General features: G+C 37.5%; 1 protein-coding gene across 21 annotated transcripts in view; it reads right to left on the bottom strand.

The window, feature by feature from the left end:
• Positions 1–17,828, bottom strand: part of PLAGL1 (PLAG1 like zinc finger 1) — a 73,830-nt gene that overhangs the window by 24,187 nt on the left and 31,815 nt on the right. For all 21 annotated transcript variants that reach the window (XM_017870841.1, XM_017870837.1, XM_017870883.1 and 18 more), the window contains one exon: positions 2,647–2,718. The gene's annotated coding sequence lies outside the window, so the exon portion shown is untranslated. The remainder of the gene's footprint in view (positions 1–2,646; positions 2,719–17,828) is intronic.

The raw sequence follows: 17,828 nt of genomic DNA, 5'->3' as shown, positions 1-17,828 counted from the left end.
TTTTATTTTTTTTATTTTTTTGAGACAGAGTCTCGCTCTGTCACCCAGGCTGGAGTGCAGTGGCCGGATCTCAGCTCACTGCAAGCTCCGCCTCCCGGGTTCACGCCATTCTCCTGCCTCAGCCTCCTAAGTGGCTGGGATTATAGGCGCCCGCCACCTCGCCCGGCTAGTTTTTTTGTATTTTTTAGTAGAGACGGGGTTTCACCGTGTTCACCGGGATGGTCTCGATATCCTGACCTCGTGATCCGCCCGTCTCGGCCTCCCACAGTGCTGGGATGACAGGCGTGAGCCACCGCGCCGGGCCATGACTATGATCTTAAGGTGGTTTCAATTTACATGGTGATTGTGTGTTTTATGAACCCCCTCTAATTCCTACTGCTGGAACAAAAAGTGAAAAATTACCTTGGTAAACACCACATCATGGATCAATTAAGTTATTCCCCAAATAAAGTATCCTTTGTTACAGTATAAGCATGTATAATTTCTAGCATTTTAAACATTGATAGAGAAATGTACTTTTTCTCTAATTTTAATATTTAACACTCCTATGTTATGATCCCCAACTCCCTTCATCCCACCACTGATTTCATTTTAACTTTTTGTTTGTTCATGGAAGGAAGTAAGGAAATTTTAATGATATTCCTTAGATAATACATTTTCTTACCTAAAAGTAGTACAATAATGAGTTTTACTCTACCTCAGTCCATTATGCAACATGCACACTCTACTTAATACTAGGTTGTGTTCCTACAGTTAGTTAAAAAAACCAACCAGCTGGTAGAAAGACGGTGTGGTCTAGCGTACAGGGCACTGGCTTTGGAGTTGGATGGATCTAAGTTCGAATGCTGGCTCTGCTACTTGGAAGGTATGTAACCTTAGGTAAGTTGCATAACTTCTCTAAGCCTCAGTCTCCGTCACCATACAATGGGTATATCTATATATCTTGCAGAGCTGCTCTATGATTATGCATAACACATGTATATTTAGAGGCACAATGACTGGTACCGACTCCGAAATACATGTACGAAGTAGATGTGGCCTGTGAATAAAAAGTGTTAGGGCTGATTTTACATGATGGGTAAGCTCACAACTAGGAAACATGAATAACTTTTTTTGGAGTAACATATATATATATAATAGAAAGTCAGAGAATACATAATGGATTCGCTTCAATCATGTTTCTTTAATGTGGATCATCATGACACAATTCCATCTCCTAGCATGTGTTTATAAAATAAATTTCTACTATCCCTGTGCTTTCACATTTTCTCACATATTTGAGAAATTCCTAGATTCTTAAGCATCGTAATCCTATTTACTGACATTTTAATGGCAATATCATGTTTAACTAGAGAAAACAGTTACAAATGGGCCTGGCATGAACTGGTCCTGCAGGTGCCATAAAGTTACTCAAATGGTATAATGAAGTGATTGAGGGCATTTGGGGATTTTGCTACATTTTTTTCCTTCTGAACATATTGGTGGGGGTAGTGGACTAGTTTTAATTAGAATCGTTTGGAGAACAGGAATCCAAACACACGACCTAATATTCTCCTAGTTAGCCTTCTGACTGGGGCAGCTGTGGACAGCCTTCCTAGAAGTCAGCCTCACGATAAAGAATAGAGCGGGAAATGGTTTATCTAGTGAGAGGTTTGTGGGGGGAATCTAATGCAAGATGGGACATAAGAAAACTTACAAAGACAACTGGAATTTTTAAAAAATACACCATTATGACCTTCAAGGACATTTTGCAAAGAAAAAAAAAGTCTGGAGAGAGGCCAAGAGTTATGGTTAAGCAACAGCACTGCAGCTGCAAAACAAGTGAGGGCTGCTTTAGGGTGACATGGCCTTGAACCTAGAATTAATGTATATGACAGGGAAAAACAACAACCATGTTAGATATGAAATTTAAGGCTGGGATTTGGAATCATTATCTTGAAATAGGCGGTTAAAACAAATCCTAATCTTTACATGAGTGGTAGAAAATAAGAAATAAAAACTTCTGATATATAATGGGCCCCTGCCAACCATGAATTCCCTCAAATAAACACTGGATTGAGTGACATAACCTATTTCATAACTCTAGAAAATTTGGCAAGCTGAGAATCATCTCACATTATGATTTTAGAAGAGTGGTTTAGAGACTCTGAATTGTAACATATGTTACATTCTGGATGTCTGATTCTAAATAGTGGACCCTATCTCAGTTTTTTCCCTAATATTTCTCTAAGATAAAACCATTTAAAAACACCTTTTTAAAATATAACAGAAAGAGAACAAGAAGTTTCTAGTGAGCAAGTCATGATAAGTAAAATCAACTGTACAATGCCCATGATTTCTAATTTAAGACAAATAAATAGCAATGATCATTCTTAGCGTGTCTTCTTGATTTTTTTAGAGTGAAAAACAGGCTTTCATTTAAGTCCACATCTTAATCCCCCAACCTTATTTTCCCCTCAAAGCCTGAAGTTCCTCAAATGTAAATTCTCTCACAGAGTCTCTTCTGGGACATAAGCCCCTCTCCTGTGGAGGAGGCCAGGGCTCTGGTTTGTGCTGCAATGTGAGGAGAGAATGAGAACAGAGCCATGACTGATGGCGGGAGTGCTGGGGGGCAGGAGTTGGAGGGTGTGGCACAGATGTATTTACCTTTCTAAGTGAGGTACAGATGAGTTTCAGATGTGACACGAGACAGAAGCCACATTAGACGTGACAGCAATCCTAAAGAAAAAAACAGTATCAAAAGTTTTTTTTTTTTTTTTTTTAAAGCATCAAGAAAAAAACACATTGGTACTATGAATGCTGAAATTTACCCAATCAGAATATGAGTTCAAGGATACCAGGGGTCAAAAATCTCTCTCCATCAACATGCTATGCTGTAATGCCATATCCCAGCATTGCAGAGGCACACATTTAACTCCTTAGGGGATCTTTAGTTTTAGAGAAGGCTATACAGGGATGTGGTGAAGACCACAGTATGGTGCCAGAAAGCTTAGATTTCAATCTTGGTGCTACCTGGAGCCACTTAGAGACCTCATGCAATTGGTTTTCTCTCTCTACCTCAGCTTCTCCTGTAAAATGGCAATAATGATTACACCCACATCACAAGACCCTTTTGAGAATTAACCTAATTTGAGATAAATGCTTGACACTGTCTGGTAAGCAGGGAGTATTCATGTATTTGTATTTATTTTTCAGAGACCCCAAGTAAAAATACCTCACAGCTTCAAGCAGAAATTACAAGATAATCATGGCTGGGCACAGTGGCTCACGCCTGTAATCCCAGCATTTTGAGACACCAAGGCAGGAGGATTGCTTGAGAGCAGAAGTTTGAGACCAGCCTGGGCAACATAACAGGACTCAGTCTCTACCAAAAAAAAAAAAATTTAAAGATAATCAGAACCTTTTTAAGAGTGTCAACTAATCTTTTTAAGAGTGTCAACTAAGAAGAACACTATTCCTTTGGGTAAGGGAAACAAGAACCTCAGCAGGGATGAGGGTGAAGAGGGGGAGGGAAGTAAACGCCACTAAAAGACAAAATATGGGGGGAAAAAACACCCCACTTTGGCTTGACTTCAAATTTTTTAAAAAGTCAAGACCACTATTATCAGCAGAGGCCTGGAGACAAGAATTTGCTGTGCAGACCCAATCATTCACCTTGAGATAAGGAAAAGGACAGAAACTGGACAGCAAACGATGAGAGGGCAGCAACGAAATGTTTACAGACTGAAAAGAGATGGAAATATAGCTTTCAGTGAAAATAATGAAGACAGGAAATAGATCAATAACTTAAACCCATCAACCCTCACCTCCACAGATATAAATTCATTACTGATTAGCAGTGTAATCCAATTGGATGAATACTTGAGCACCAACCCTAAGTAACCTCCTTCTCTGAGTAGCCCACATTTATGCCTTGAACAAAAAGGCTGCTGTTGTATGTGTTTTTAAAATAACAGAACGATATGAATTTGAATCTTACTAATGCAAAAGACATAAACTTTTAGGTATAAGCTGAGTTGGGATTTTTCCTCCTGAATTGAGGTTTTTCCTTCAGAAAATGTCTCACTAAAGGAGACAATATGTAATGTTGCAAAGTAAACATTTAAACTACTTAAAATGTACTAAGTATTTTAACAACCTCATTAATATACAAATGATTAATTACAAATGATTAGGTATCTAATTATTACAGATGATCTTTATAATAGTCATATCTGATCTTATACAACTGACACATTCATTTTAAATAGTTCTGTATTTCAGAATAGCTTTCTTGCAAATAAATCTAGTGGTAAGGAGGATGTCTTGTTTTCAACGGCTAGATACATGTTTATTAGGGCTGCTTTATTTGGTCAGTCTGGGTGGACGGGAAACTGTCTAAGAGGGAAATATCTGGTATTTTTCTACTAGGAAGTTAGCTTACGTAGATTAACACACATGTAAACAAACAGACATAACATATGTCCATTCCCAAACTTATTTTGAGGGTTTGACTCTTAAGTTACTTGAAATTATTCTTCTGGGATATTACAGCAGTCTTCAGTCTAAAGAAAAAGGCTCTTTTCTGAAGAATCACATAGTTGAAGTTATCTGATTCTACAAGCAGAGCAAGAACACAATTTTTAACTGCAGTTACTTTCCTGGCCTGTCTGTAGTTCTTTTTTTATTAATGTAGACGAAGATATGCCTCACTGCTGAAAGCTGAAACATCAAATGGAAAAGATGCAGTTTGATTTCCTACATTCCCTCCACTCTCTGCCTCTCCCTACTTCGGTATAAGTAACACAAAATTACTTCCAGAAACTGGGAGGATTGAGCAGCCAAGTGATGAAGCCTAAAGTGCTATGCTTCATGCTTTTTTTTTTTTTTAATCTTCAAGTTAATACTTATCAGGGTGACAGTCTACCAATGATCAAAGTCATGGTAATTTTTCTGTTTCATGAGAAATCTAAAATCTCAGAATCACAACCCGCTGACTCGATCTTATTTGTAACAACCCATACAAGTGCCCCTTCCTCTAGGAGATTCCTCCTGCAATTCACAAATGTGAATTTCACCTCTACCATTAATCAAAACAGAACTGCAAATAAGTTTCTTTAAAATAATCTTGGTAGTGAACATAAAACAAAATAACATGGAGAGTAAAGTATTAGCCCGTTCCTGTACTTGTCTGCTTACTTACTCCCTCCTACAACACTTTCTAAAAATTTCCATTATGATTTTAAGATGTTATTTTCCCAAAAAATGTTGACAATAATTTCCCACTTCAAGCTCTGGCTTTAAAAAGAAATAGGTTATAAGTTGAGAATAGCTAAAAGATTGTTTTTGTCCTAGGGTTCTGTGAAATCAGACTAGTCAGTGCTCTAGAATCAAAATTTCCCTTAGACTTTTCACTAAGAAGCAAAGCTGTTTGTTTGCTTTATCTGATAAGGAATTCAAAACATGCAGTGGTAGTAAATCTGGTTAAAGAAATTGTCAAGGGAGGTTTTGAGTTTTGCCATTATTTAACATTACATCATAGAATTAAATCATGTAAAATGGCAGCCTTATCCATCTCAATCACTAAATTTGGTCAAGTGAAAGTCTACAAAATTCTAAATGAAAAGCTTTTTCATCTTCTTAATGGAAATATCTAAACATTACATTGAGGTTTATTTTTAGGAAAGAATAACAGAGAAGAGAGCTTGGATCTGAAAAGAAAAATGCCACACACTGGTGATGCTTCTTTCTAGAGGCTGTGAACTGCCTGACAAACTTGCTAAAGCAAGAAAGGGCGCAATAGTTCTCCACAGAGGAAGAATTTTAAAAAGCAGTAGCAACAATCAGGTAACAACAGACCAATCAGGTCCTCCTAAAATTTAGTATTTGCAGTTGAAACTGGGATAAATAATTACTTTCTAAGGAATGTAGAGAGAGCCAGCAATCCCTATTCATTCAGCTCGCATTTACTGAGCCAAGAGCTCTGCTAGGCTTGAGATATAAAAATGAATACAACACAGCTGCTTTACTTCCAGCTAAAAGAATACACCTAAATAAAGAGCTACAGGGCCATGTGTTAAGTGCTATAATAGAGGTGTACACAAAGGGCTGGGGGCCAAAGGAAGAAGCCATAAATTCTTCCTGGGAAATCAAGCGAGGGGAGATGTGAAAGAAGGTATCTCAGAGATGTTTCCTTGTGATAAACTCAAGACTTTTTCTTTAGTGTGTACTATAAAGGTGGTAATTTTAAGACTTATCAACTATTGCAATGCCAGGCGCTAATCTTGGTCTACTAGCCAGTTTCTGTTTGACACACACTTCCAGTTACAATATTCCAGGAATATAAATATTTTAAAATAAATATATTATTGTAATATTCCCATGCAATGCACACAATCCAGAATGGCATGAATCACTGGCTTGAGTGGAACATAGCTTCCAAGTTCAAAGATGTTTTAAAATATAACGAATGAAAGATGAATTTTAGAGAGTTTCCATATAATATCAATAATGCTTACTGTATCACTTTTCTTTTCTCTCAAGGCAAAAATAAAAGAATCACCTGATTGTATCATGGTTAATATTTGTTTTTCTCTACTTCTGTGTTTAAAAAAAGAGGGAGGGTAGAGAATCAATTTCTACTTAACATTATTTATTATGCAGACCATATTCCTACTTATAACATAGTTGTGACAAAACCTCCATTGTTCATTACACACTGGCCCCAAACTTGAGTAATTCTAATGTAAGCATGAGAAACTCCCGTCTCCTTTGGGGTGAATTTCCCAATTCCTCTGTGTTAAATTGAGGTCTAATTTTCCCTGTGCCTGGTTTTCACAAGAAGGTCCCTTCCACCCCATGTGCTCCTTTTCAGCTGTCAATAAACAGAGGCAGTGAATTCCCCACGGCTTCACAAAGCTAGTTAGGCAGAGCCATTCATTCCTTCAGGAAAACAGGGCATTGATTTCAGCGAGTTCCCAGGGAGCAGCTGCAACAAAGAGATCAAAGGCCCACCTCTCTTTCCCTCCATTGCTTTCATTAGGCCCAGCCCAGACAAACAGCGACAGGTTTCCTTGAGACAAGGAGAGGGCCCAGCAGACCACCTCATGGTTCAATTCAAATTCATCCGTTTCCTACATTCCAGTGACAGTCCAGAATGCTAACCATGACAAACCAGCACAATCACCCAGCATAATATACTGCTCGCTAGTTCATCCAAGGTCAGAGGGAGAAAACAAGCACGGGGGGAAGTCCTCTGCTTCTAGGGCCTGCTGAGCTTCAATGGCCCCCTGACATTCCATAAATAAACTTCTCCCTCTCACTCTCCCTTTCTTCCTCCATCCTACAACCCTACAAGCGACGATCTCACTGAACAATCTGCAACTTCTTTCATGTCACCATATCCAAACTATATGGAAACTTTATTCTCAGTTGAATAGTTCGTTTTAATAGTCAGAGGAAGCTGGCTATACATGCAGCCTCTATTAGTTCACTGCTGTGCTAAAGCCAGTCTGCTACACTCAGTAAGCTGCTACAACGTGATGAATTCAGAGCTGCAGTTTCTAGGGTTACCTTAGTAAGGGTTGATCTCCAGAGCTGCAGTTTCTAGGATTACCCAAGGGGTGATCTCCAGGGAAGGCAACACAACTTAAAGATGGAGTTAGTTTGCATAAATTCTGTTTGTACAACAAAAGTGTGAACAGAGATATAATAGTTTTTTTTTTTTTTTAATTGGATCCAGGTAATCACCCAAACTGGTTAATCCAAGCTCCTGTGTATAAATGAGTTGTGTGTTTGTTGGGGTGAGGATGGTTAGTCAAGGAGAGAGGGACAGCAAGAGGGACTATGAAAGAAAATGAATTATTCTGACTGGTTTACCTACACGGAACAAATATAATTAAGAGGTTTCACAATTCACCGTTGAATTCTGAATTGCTTGTTTCACACCTTCATGGAAGTCTGTGACAGAATGCTTTTATTTCATTGTGCTCCATTCCATTTGTCACTAATCCTGAGTACACATGGGAATCGATGGGTTAAGTTTCAAAATTGTGAAACCAAAAAGAAAATAAACAATATTGGTATGAAAGGTATGAACCCACTGGGTGAGGCAGAACAAAACCTTCCCACGTGCCCACAGGCGTCAGTACTGACCTCGGTAGTGGGGTGGAGGGGCGGTAACCAGTGACCTCCAGGGCCATCTATTCACCAATTACTCACCTTGAACTGTCAAAGATGCTATTTTGTATAGAGAGCTGAACAGCCCTCAAGGAGAAAAGACATTCCTTATATTCAAATTAGGACAGAAATGGACTTTGCATATACAGAACTCTCAACTGCACAGGAAAGGTAGCTTTGACAAAAATGGTGTGACAATTAGGAACCTTAAAGCTAACTCTGGCAATGACTTGCTTTGGGCCTAGGGGACACATTTAACCCCTCTGTCTTCCCACTCTTCCAAAATGATGACAGAAATATCTGTGAAGAATTCCTTGAGGCAGTCCAATGAAATAACATTCCTGAAAAACTATGTATCTCGTCAAAGAAACCGGCTTATGAGTAGAACTTCCTTCTATAATGATCAGTCTGTAACTCAGTAGAGATTCTCTGGAAACTCGCTACATTTCTATAAATCAAATTGCTTTTTTTAAAGCACTCAGGAAAAATACTACTGAAAGAAAGTCTATGGCAAATGACCAAAACCACTTATCAATCCATTTATGTATCTTTCAAAAGCATTTACAAAACACTGAGAAACATTATCCACTGGATCTCCGCCTCAACCACCTGAGAGAGATGGTTTTATTAATCTATTTTTGAATGAGGAGATAATAGGCTCAAGAGAGGTAAACTGACTTGCCAAGGTCATGGAACTAATAATCAGCAATTAAAACTTTAAATTCAAGTATTCTATCTTTGAGTCTCATGCTGTTTCCATTATACCAGCTACCATGTACTGGGGATATAATTATTCACTGAAGTTCTCTCACCAAGGCTATATTAAATAAGTCATCCTAGTTTTTGAGGCCAATGCATTGTACCACTTCCATTCAATGAGGTAGTTGCTTAAGAGTATGGACTCCGGAGTCAGATCTGTATTTAAATTTTAGTGTCACTTTGTAATAAGTTCATAAATTAAACAATTAACAATATATTTGGAACCTTAGTTTCCCTATTTGTAAAAGAGGAATAATAACCTCACAGGGTTTGTGGAGGATCAAATTAGATAACTTATATAAAGCTCCTAAAACAGTGTTGACATACAACAAAAGTTCAATAATTATAGCTATTATCAATGCTGAAAATCAAAACAGTGTAAAGCTTGTTAAAAGGAAAATTTCTTTTAAAGAAAAAGACATAAAATTTAACATCCAGTCTAGATTGCATGATTCCTTGCATTAAAAGTTTAGCTTTCAAATCTAGGATTTTATGGGGGGCAACTAATGAAACAAGATCAAACTATTATAAAAGAGAAAGAAACTACTGTACAAAACAGAAATACTAATTGAAGTGTCGTTTTAAAAGGCTAATTGAGGCAAATCCTTGCTACTATAAAGCAGCAGTGTGGTTTTTCTGCACAATTCAGCTTTACTTCTTGCCACTTAGCCATTTCAAGTAGAAATGTATTGGTAACAGGAAGATATTCACAGACTGTTACCACTTGAAGAGAAAAATTCACACAGGGATATTTGTTGTCTGTAGATAGTGCTTTCATGTTTTTAAAGACCTAACACATATCTTACTTCATTGACCCTCACATTACTAAGAGAAAACAGATTAATTTTCTAGCACAAGAGAAGACTGCCAGTGGTAAACAGCAAACCTTGTTTTTTATTCCTTGTCTCATTTTTCATGACATCCTATTACTGGGTGGTGGCATAGAGATGCCACAGTACAGGGTGTACAGAATACTGTGGGAAGACAGAGGCCACTAAGACTGGGAGAACCAGAAAAGGTTTTGCAGAGAAGGTGACATTTATCCAACCTTTTATCTAGTACAGACGTACTTCTGGAATATTCCTGGTCACCCTTGAGCCTGAGATTTCTTTTTGTTTGTTTGTTTTGGTGAATTCTGAATATCTCATTCAGTGATTTAGTTCTCCTTATACTGCTTTTTGTTCATTTGAAAACTTACATGGATGCCCTCACCCCCTTTTAAAAATTTCATCCAAGGCCTTGATATTAAAGAGGCCGGGAGCTGAAGCCACTATTGTTTGACTTAATAATATTAATACGTAAGGCACCTTCTAATTCTACAGTTCTGTGACTTTTAAAATGACTGCTTGTTCTGTAATAAGTAGTAGGTATATTGCATTCTGTAAGTAGGTATATTGCATTACCTACTATACAACACATCACTTGAAATGTGCAATTTACTCCGTTAATATTTTAGAATATTTTCTTTATTACCATTTATATCAGAAACAGTTTAAAAGAACTCTTATGAACATCTAAAGGACTATGTCTAGCTAAAGAAACTCAGCCCAGAGTTAGTGAAGTACGACAACTGTTTCTGTCCTAAGAGCCGAGTTCCTTTATGTAGGTAACCACCCCTAATTCTATCTTCTCTCACAACATGAAAGAAACACATTTTTTAAATGAAAGACATTCAGATGTTTGAAGATGATTATGACAATCCCTGATGAGTTATTAATTTGAGATCATTCTTCTTTTCGAACATAGGCATGTAGTGCTACAAATTCCTCTCTGAGCTTTGCTATAAGTTGCATCTTAGTCACTTGAAAATTTGGTTTCATTTTCATTCAGTTCAAAATATTTTCTAATTTCCTTTTTGATTTTTTTTAAAAATAGGCTACTTTTTAGAGAAGTTTATGTTCACAGCAAAATTGAGCCTGTTACAGGAATTTCGCATATACTCCCTTCCCTCCCAACACACTTAGCCTCCTCCATTATGGACATCCCCCACTAGAGTGGTACATTTGTTACAACTGATAAACCTCCATTGACACATCATTATCACCCAGAATCCATGGTTTAGAGGTCACTCTTGGTATTGTATATTCTATGGGTTTGAAAAAATTTGTGACAGTTCTCCATCATTATAACATCATACAGAGAAGTTTTGCTGATCTTTTTCCTGTCTAATTTTGTATTTTCTAAAATGTCATATAGTTGAAATTATATAGTATGCAGCCTTTTGAGACTGGCTTCTTTTACTTTAGTAATATACATTTAATTTTCTTCCATGTCTTTTCGTGGCTTGATAGCTCATTTCTTTTTCTTTTTTCTTTTTCTTTCAGAGACAGAATCTGGCTCAGTCACCCAGGCTGGGGTGCAGTGGGGCAATCTCGGCTCACTGCAACCTCCACCTCGCAGGTTCAAGCAATTCTCCACCTCAGTCTCCCGAGTAGCTGGGACTACAGGTATAGTCTGTATACCTGAGATTACAGGTGCCCACCACCATGCCAGGCTAATTTTTGTCTTTTTAGTAGAGACACAGTTTCACCATGTTGGCCAGGCTGATCTCGAACTCCCAACTTTCAGTGATCCACCTGTCTCGGCCTCCCAATGTGCTGGGGTTACAGGCGTGAGCCACTGCACCCAGCCAGCTCATTTCTTTATGGTGCTGATTGATTTCGTTTGTGTCACACTTGTTGGCTGGTAGAGTTCACCAGTACAACCATCTGGGTCTGCTGTCTAGAAGGTGTTTTAGTTTATGTGTGTATTTCAAGGAACTAGTCTATTTTATCTAATTTATCAAATATGTGGGTGAGAGCTTATTTATATTCTTCTCTTATTAATCCTGTATTTTATCCATGGGATTAGCAGAATAACACCTCTTTCATTCCTAATATTGGTAATTGGTGTACTCTTTTTTTCTTTGGTTGCCTGGCTAGAGATTTATCATTTTACTGATCATTTCAAAGAACCAGCTTTTTATTTTGTTGATTTTCTCCATTGTTTTCCTGTTTTCAACTTTGTTGATTTCTGCTCTAATTTTCAGTATTTACCTTCTTCTGCTCACTGCAGGTTTAATTTGTTCTTCTTTTTCTAGTTTCCAAAGGTGGAAACTGAGGTTATTGATTTTAGGTTCTTTTTCTTTTCTAATAAATCATTTAATGCTGCAAATTCTGAAGTACTGTTTTAGCTGTATCCCACATGCTTTCATAAACTGTATTTTCATTTTCAGTTAACTTAAAATATTTAAACATTTTTTCTTGAGATTTTTCTTTGATCCATGGGTTATTTGGAAGTATACTGTTTAATTTCCAAATATTTGGAAAATTTCCAGCACTTTTTCCGGTATTAACTTCTAGTTTAGTTCTGTAGTCTGAGAAGGTATTTTGTATGGTTTCTATTCTTTTAAATTTGTTAGGATGTTTTTAATGTCTCAGGATGTGTCCCTGGGTTATTTGGAAGTGTGATGTTCAGGTACAAGATATTTTTCCAGATTCCTTTCTAATTAAATTCCATTATGGTCAGTCAACACTCTTTGTATGATTTAAATCCTTTAAAATTAATTGACTTATTTTCCCACCCAGAATATGGTCTATCTTGATAAGTGTTCTGGCTATGCTTGGAAAAAATGTGCAGTTTGCTGTTGAGTAGTGTTCTATAAATGCCAATTAAGTCAATGTGGTTGATAGTGTTGTTCAAGCCTTCTATAGCCTTATTGGTTTTCCAACTACTTGCTCTATTATCTATTGAAGGAAGGGTGCTGAAATCTGACCATAATTGTGAATTTGTCTATTTCTTCTCCTGTATACTGAAATTATTTTACTAGGTGCATAAACATTTAAGATAATTTCTTCTTGATGAATTCACCACTTTATCATTATGAAATAACCCTATTTATCCCAGTAATATTTTTTGTTCTAATTTCTACTTTGTCTAATATGAATATAGTCACTGCAGTTTTAAAAAATTAGTACTAAAAATGATATTTTTTTCATCCTTTAGCTTATAATCTATTTGTGTCTTTACATATGAAGTGCATTTTTCTGTAGGCAGCATAGAGTTAGTTCTCAGGGGGTTTTATATGTATTAAATCTGACTGTGAACAATCAATTGAGATAACTCACTACCTTCAGACCGGCCAATGTGTGTATTAAATCTGACATTCTTTGCCTTTTAATTATGATAGTTAGACCATTTATGCTTACTTAATGTGCTTAATGATGTGATTAGGCTGAAATGCACCATCTTGTTATTTGTTGTCTAATGGTCTCAATTATTCTTTGTTCCTTTTCTTTCTTCTTTTGAATTGATTATCTTTCTCTAATTTTATCTTCTTTGGCTTATAACTATGTTTTGATATCTTAGTGGTTGCTGTAGAGTTTATAGTTATATCTTTAACTTACCATGGTGTACTTTCAAGGGATATTATACCAGTTCATGTAGAGTACAAAACTTTATCTTTTCCTCGCCTGACCTTTGTGCAATTATTGTTGTACCTTTTGCTTTTATATGTTATACACCCCATTTGCTACTATTTTTGTGTAAACCATCTTTTTAAAAATAATAATAATCATCATATGTATTTACCTAGGTGGTTGCCATTTCTGGTGCTCTTTACTGCTATCTGGCATTACTTTCCTTCTTTATTAAATCAATTGATAATAAATGTGAGAGTTTTTAAAAAAAGATTTCCTTTAGTATTTCTTACACTGTGGGTCTACTGGTGATTAATTCTTTCAGCTTTAGTACATCTGAAAAAGTCTTTATTTCACCTGTTATTTTCCTACCAAAGAAAGTGCTTGCATGTTTCACCTTTTTTGAAATATATTGTCACAACTATAGATTTCCAGATTAACAGTTTTAGCTTTCAGTACTTGAAGGATGTTTTTCCACTGTTTTCTGGATTACATTCCTTCTGACAGGAAGCCTTCTGTCATGTTTGCTCCTCTGAATGTATAGTCATTTTTCTCTGCTTTAAAATCTGTCTTTACTACTGGTTTTAAACTATTTGATTATGGTGTCCCTTGGTGTAGTTTTCTTCATGTTTTTGTGTTTGCTTGATATTTATTTAACTTAGATTTGTGGATTTATTGTTTTCATCAAATTTGGCAAGTCTTCAGCCATTATATCTTTATTTTCTGTCCTCTCCCTCCTTTGGGGACTCCAGTTACACATATTTGGTCATTTCAAGTTGTCCCACAGCTCACTGATGTGCTATTGTTTTTCTAGTTTTTTTTTTTTTCCATTCAGTATCTCATTTTGTATAATTTTAATTGCTATCCAGTGTATTTTAGGATTTTAATCCTATCCAGTATATTTTTCACCTCAGGTGTTATCTCTAGAAGTCTAGAAGTTCAATTTAGGTCTTTTTATAGCTTCCATCTCTTCTTAACAACCGTATGCTTTCCACTACCATCTTGAGTATATGGAACATAGTAACAATAACTATTTGAATATTCTTATTAAACCTATTTAATTTATTTTAGTATCTCCACTTATTAGATGTGTGTCAATTCCAGGTCTATTTCTATTGAGTTTTCTCTTCACTATTGAATTTTCCTGGTTCTCTGCATGTCGGTAAATTCTGATTGAATGCTACACATTGCATACTTTATTAATGGGTGCTGGATATTTTGTATTTCCTTAAATATCCTTGAGCTTTGTTCTGGGATACAGTTAAGCTACTTGAAACAATTTGATCCTTCAAACCAAGTGTCTGCAAACTAGGCCCACAGGCCAAATCTGGCCCACTGCCTATTTCTATAAATAAAATTTTATTGGAATACATTCTGATACATGTAAATACATTTGCTTACAAATTGTTTATGGCTGTTTTAACAGCAGAAGGGCAGAAGTGAGTAGTTACAACAGAGACCACATGGCCCACATATCCTAAAACATTTTCCATCTGGCCCTTTACAAAACAGTTTTATGACCTGTCTTGAACGGCTTACTTTTAAGATTTTTTAGGCAGGATCAGATTAGACTAGTCTAGGGCTAATTTTGCCTCATCGCGGAAGCATTAGTCTTCTGAGTACTACATCTAATCCCACTTATATACAAGGTTTTTCCACTCTGAATGGTGGGAGGGTGGGAAGGGGCACACTCTTCCCTGCCCTACATGAGCTACTTTTTTCTTCCCAGTGGCTCTTTCCTCATCCATGGGTAGTTCTCTTATGCATATGCACTAATCAGCACTCGGCCGAAGCCTACAGGAGAGCCCTCTGAAGATCTCTGGAGCTCACTCTCTGTGTAACCAACTCTCTCTTCTCTGGTACTCTGTCCTTCAAATTCTAGCTGCCTCAGCCTCCCAGAATTCCTAACTCTATCATCTCAACCTAGGATAAGCTGTGTTTGGTTCTGCTTTCCTGCATTGCAGCCTGTGGCAAATCATTTGTTTTTTCCTTCTCTCAGGGTTCACTGTCTTGTGCCACTTGCCCAATGTCAGAATGCCTTTGTTTCATATATTTTATGGGCTTTTTGTGTGTGTCTGTTAGGCTATTTTAGGCGACAGAATAACTACAGTTCCTGTTATTGCAAGATGGCAAGAAGCAGAAGTCCTCTCAGTACGAAGTTCCAATCCTTTATATTTGCCTTAGTGCTTTATAGTTACAATAAACTGTCCCAGCTCAAGCCATTTACCCAATTCTGTGGTCAGTCAGCAACTAGAGAAAGGTGTAATAAGCAAAGTCAGTAACTAGTATAGCATCCCTTTACCCCAATCCCACTTTCCTATCTTTGTGGGATGTATATTGTGGGATATATATCACGGACTATATATTACAGTAAAACTTCGTTTTTAAGATTTATCTTTTTCATTGAACCAGTATTTATTGAGTGGTTGTTTTTCCTAGCATTGTTCTAAGTGCTGGGGATTCACCACTGTGAACAAAACACGCAAAAATTCCTACCTTTGTGAAAGATACCTATGAATTAAGTTTATCTTTGAATTAATTGTTTTTAGTAGCTTAACTGTATCCCATAACAAAGCTCAAGTGAAATATGTATCAGATGGTGATTAAAAAAATAAAAGTAATGAAGAGACAGGAAGTCCTAAGAGATTTGGCAGGGAAAACAGCGTCAATTTAAAACAGGCTGGTCGGGGAAAAAGGCATGGGTGAGAAGATGACAATTTAGTGAAGATCTGAAGGAGGTAAGGATGTAAGTCATGTGGCTATTTCTGGGTACAATAACTGCAAAACTGACGCAGAAACAAGAAAACTGGTATGGCTAAAGCAGTCAGTGAAGGGAAGCAGTAAAAGATTAGGCCAAAGGTAATGGGACCCATAGCACACAGGAGCTGATAAGCCTCTGTAAGTGAGACGGGAGGGACTGGAGACACTGGAGCAGGAAAGTAACATGATCAGACTTACAGTTTTAAATCATTTATCAGGCTGTTGTGTGGAGAGTGAATTCTAGGGGAGAAAGTATGAAACCAAGGAGACCAGTTAGAAGGCTACTGTTATAAAGAGATGATGAAAGTGTGCACCAGTGCAGTAGCAGAAGAGGTGGGGAGAAGTGGCCACCTTCTGGATTTATGGAAGGCGGGACTGACAGTATCTCCTGACAGCTGGCTGTGTAGAGGGTGAGACAGACGAAATGAGGATGCTGCAAAGGCACCTGGCCTGTGTAACTGGAAGAAAATTCTTCCTCATCTAGGTAAATGGCTACTTAGGATGAAGGAAGTTTGGTTGGGAATAGAGAAGAACTCAGGAGCTCAGGTGCAGACACATTAGGTTTGATATGCCTATCAGACATCCAGCAATTGGATATTTGAATCTGAGTTTAGAGAAGAAGTCCACACTGGAGACAATTTGGTAGCTGCCAGCATACATGTATTCAAAGCCATGAAAATGAATGGGAACAGCTAGGGAGTGAGAATCGACAGAGGACAAGTACAGAGACTGTGCCCTGGGACAGCCAATGTTTGGAGGTCAGGACAATGAGGAAGTATCTGCAAGAAAGATAAGAGTAGTCACATGCAATAGGAAAGCAGTTGGGAAAGTGTGGAGACTCAGAAGACAAGGGAAGAACATACTTCACAGAGCAGCATGATCAATGGGGTCAGTGCTTCTGACAGGTCAGGGAAGATAAGGACTGAGAATTAATGGTTGGGTTTGCAATATGAAGGTCGTTGGTGACACTTGAGAACTTTGGTGGAATGCCCAGAAAGAACTGAGAAATTATGTAAAAGGAAGCAGGGACATTAAATGGAGCAGTAATTAGAGAGGAATGGGAGTTAAATTTTTTTTTTTAAGTAAAGCAAGGAGGTGGGAATGCATGATGCAGGAGAGAGAAGGGACAACTACTGTAGTTATATCCTTGAGCAGGTGAGAGGAGATGGGACTAAGAATATAAGTGCAAGGGTGAGCTTTAAATTGACCATGGCTGGGTATCTTTCTCCAACTATGTTCAGTTGCACTGCTGCATGCATGGAATCAGCAGACCAAAGCACTGGGATATAGATGGCTAAGTACAATGAAGCAAAGGGGAGGGACAGAGAAGATGAGTGGATGAGTGATTTTAATGAGAGGGTAGGCTATTGACATTGAATAAGGGAGGATGTGAGGTATGAAGGAAGTGTGTTGCAGTGTAAAAGTTGTATGTCTAGGTGGAGTTAAAAATGTGTTTGAGTGGGAAGACAGATGGAGAATGGGGTGCTGGGACTCAAGATCATGGAGTGAGAGCAGTTCTTATTAATGACTAGGCCCACAGTATGACTATGGGCGGAAGTTGCTAATGTAGTTTGGAAGAAAAGGTCTTTGAAGGAGAGGAAATCAAGAAACTGAGAAGCCAGGATGTTAGGACTCTACAAAGCCTGAAAATCACCAAGAATTAGGACACATTAGTCTTACAGGGAAGGACAGATCCTGAATCTTCAAGGAATAATGAATAATGATGTATTTTATTTCCAGATTTGAAATTTTTAT

The sequence above is a fragment of the Rhinopithecus bieti genome, unplaced genomic scaffold (assembly GCF_001698545.2).
Source record: "Rhinopithecus bieti isolate Rb0 unplaced genomic scaffold, ASM169854v2 scaffold_1063, whole genome shotgun sequence".
Taxonomy (NCBI): Eukaryota; Metazoa; Chordata; class Mammalia; order Primates; family Cercopithecidae; genus Rhinopithecus; species Rhinopithecus bieti.
Note: the sequence above shows the minus strand (reverse complement) of the source record. Positions and strands in the feature narration are given on the sequence as shown.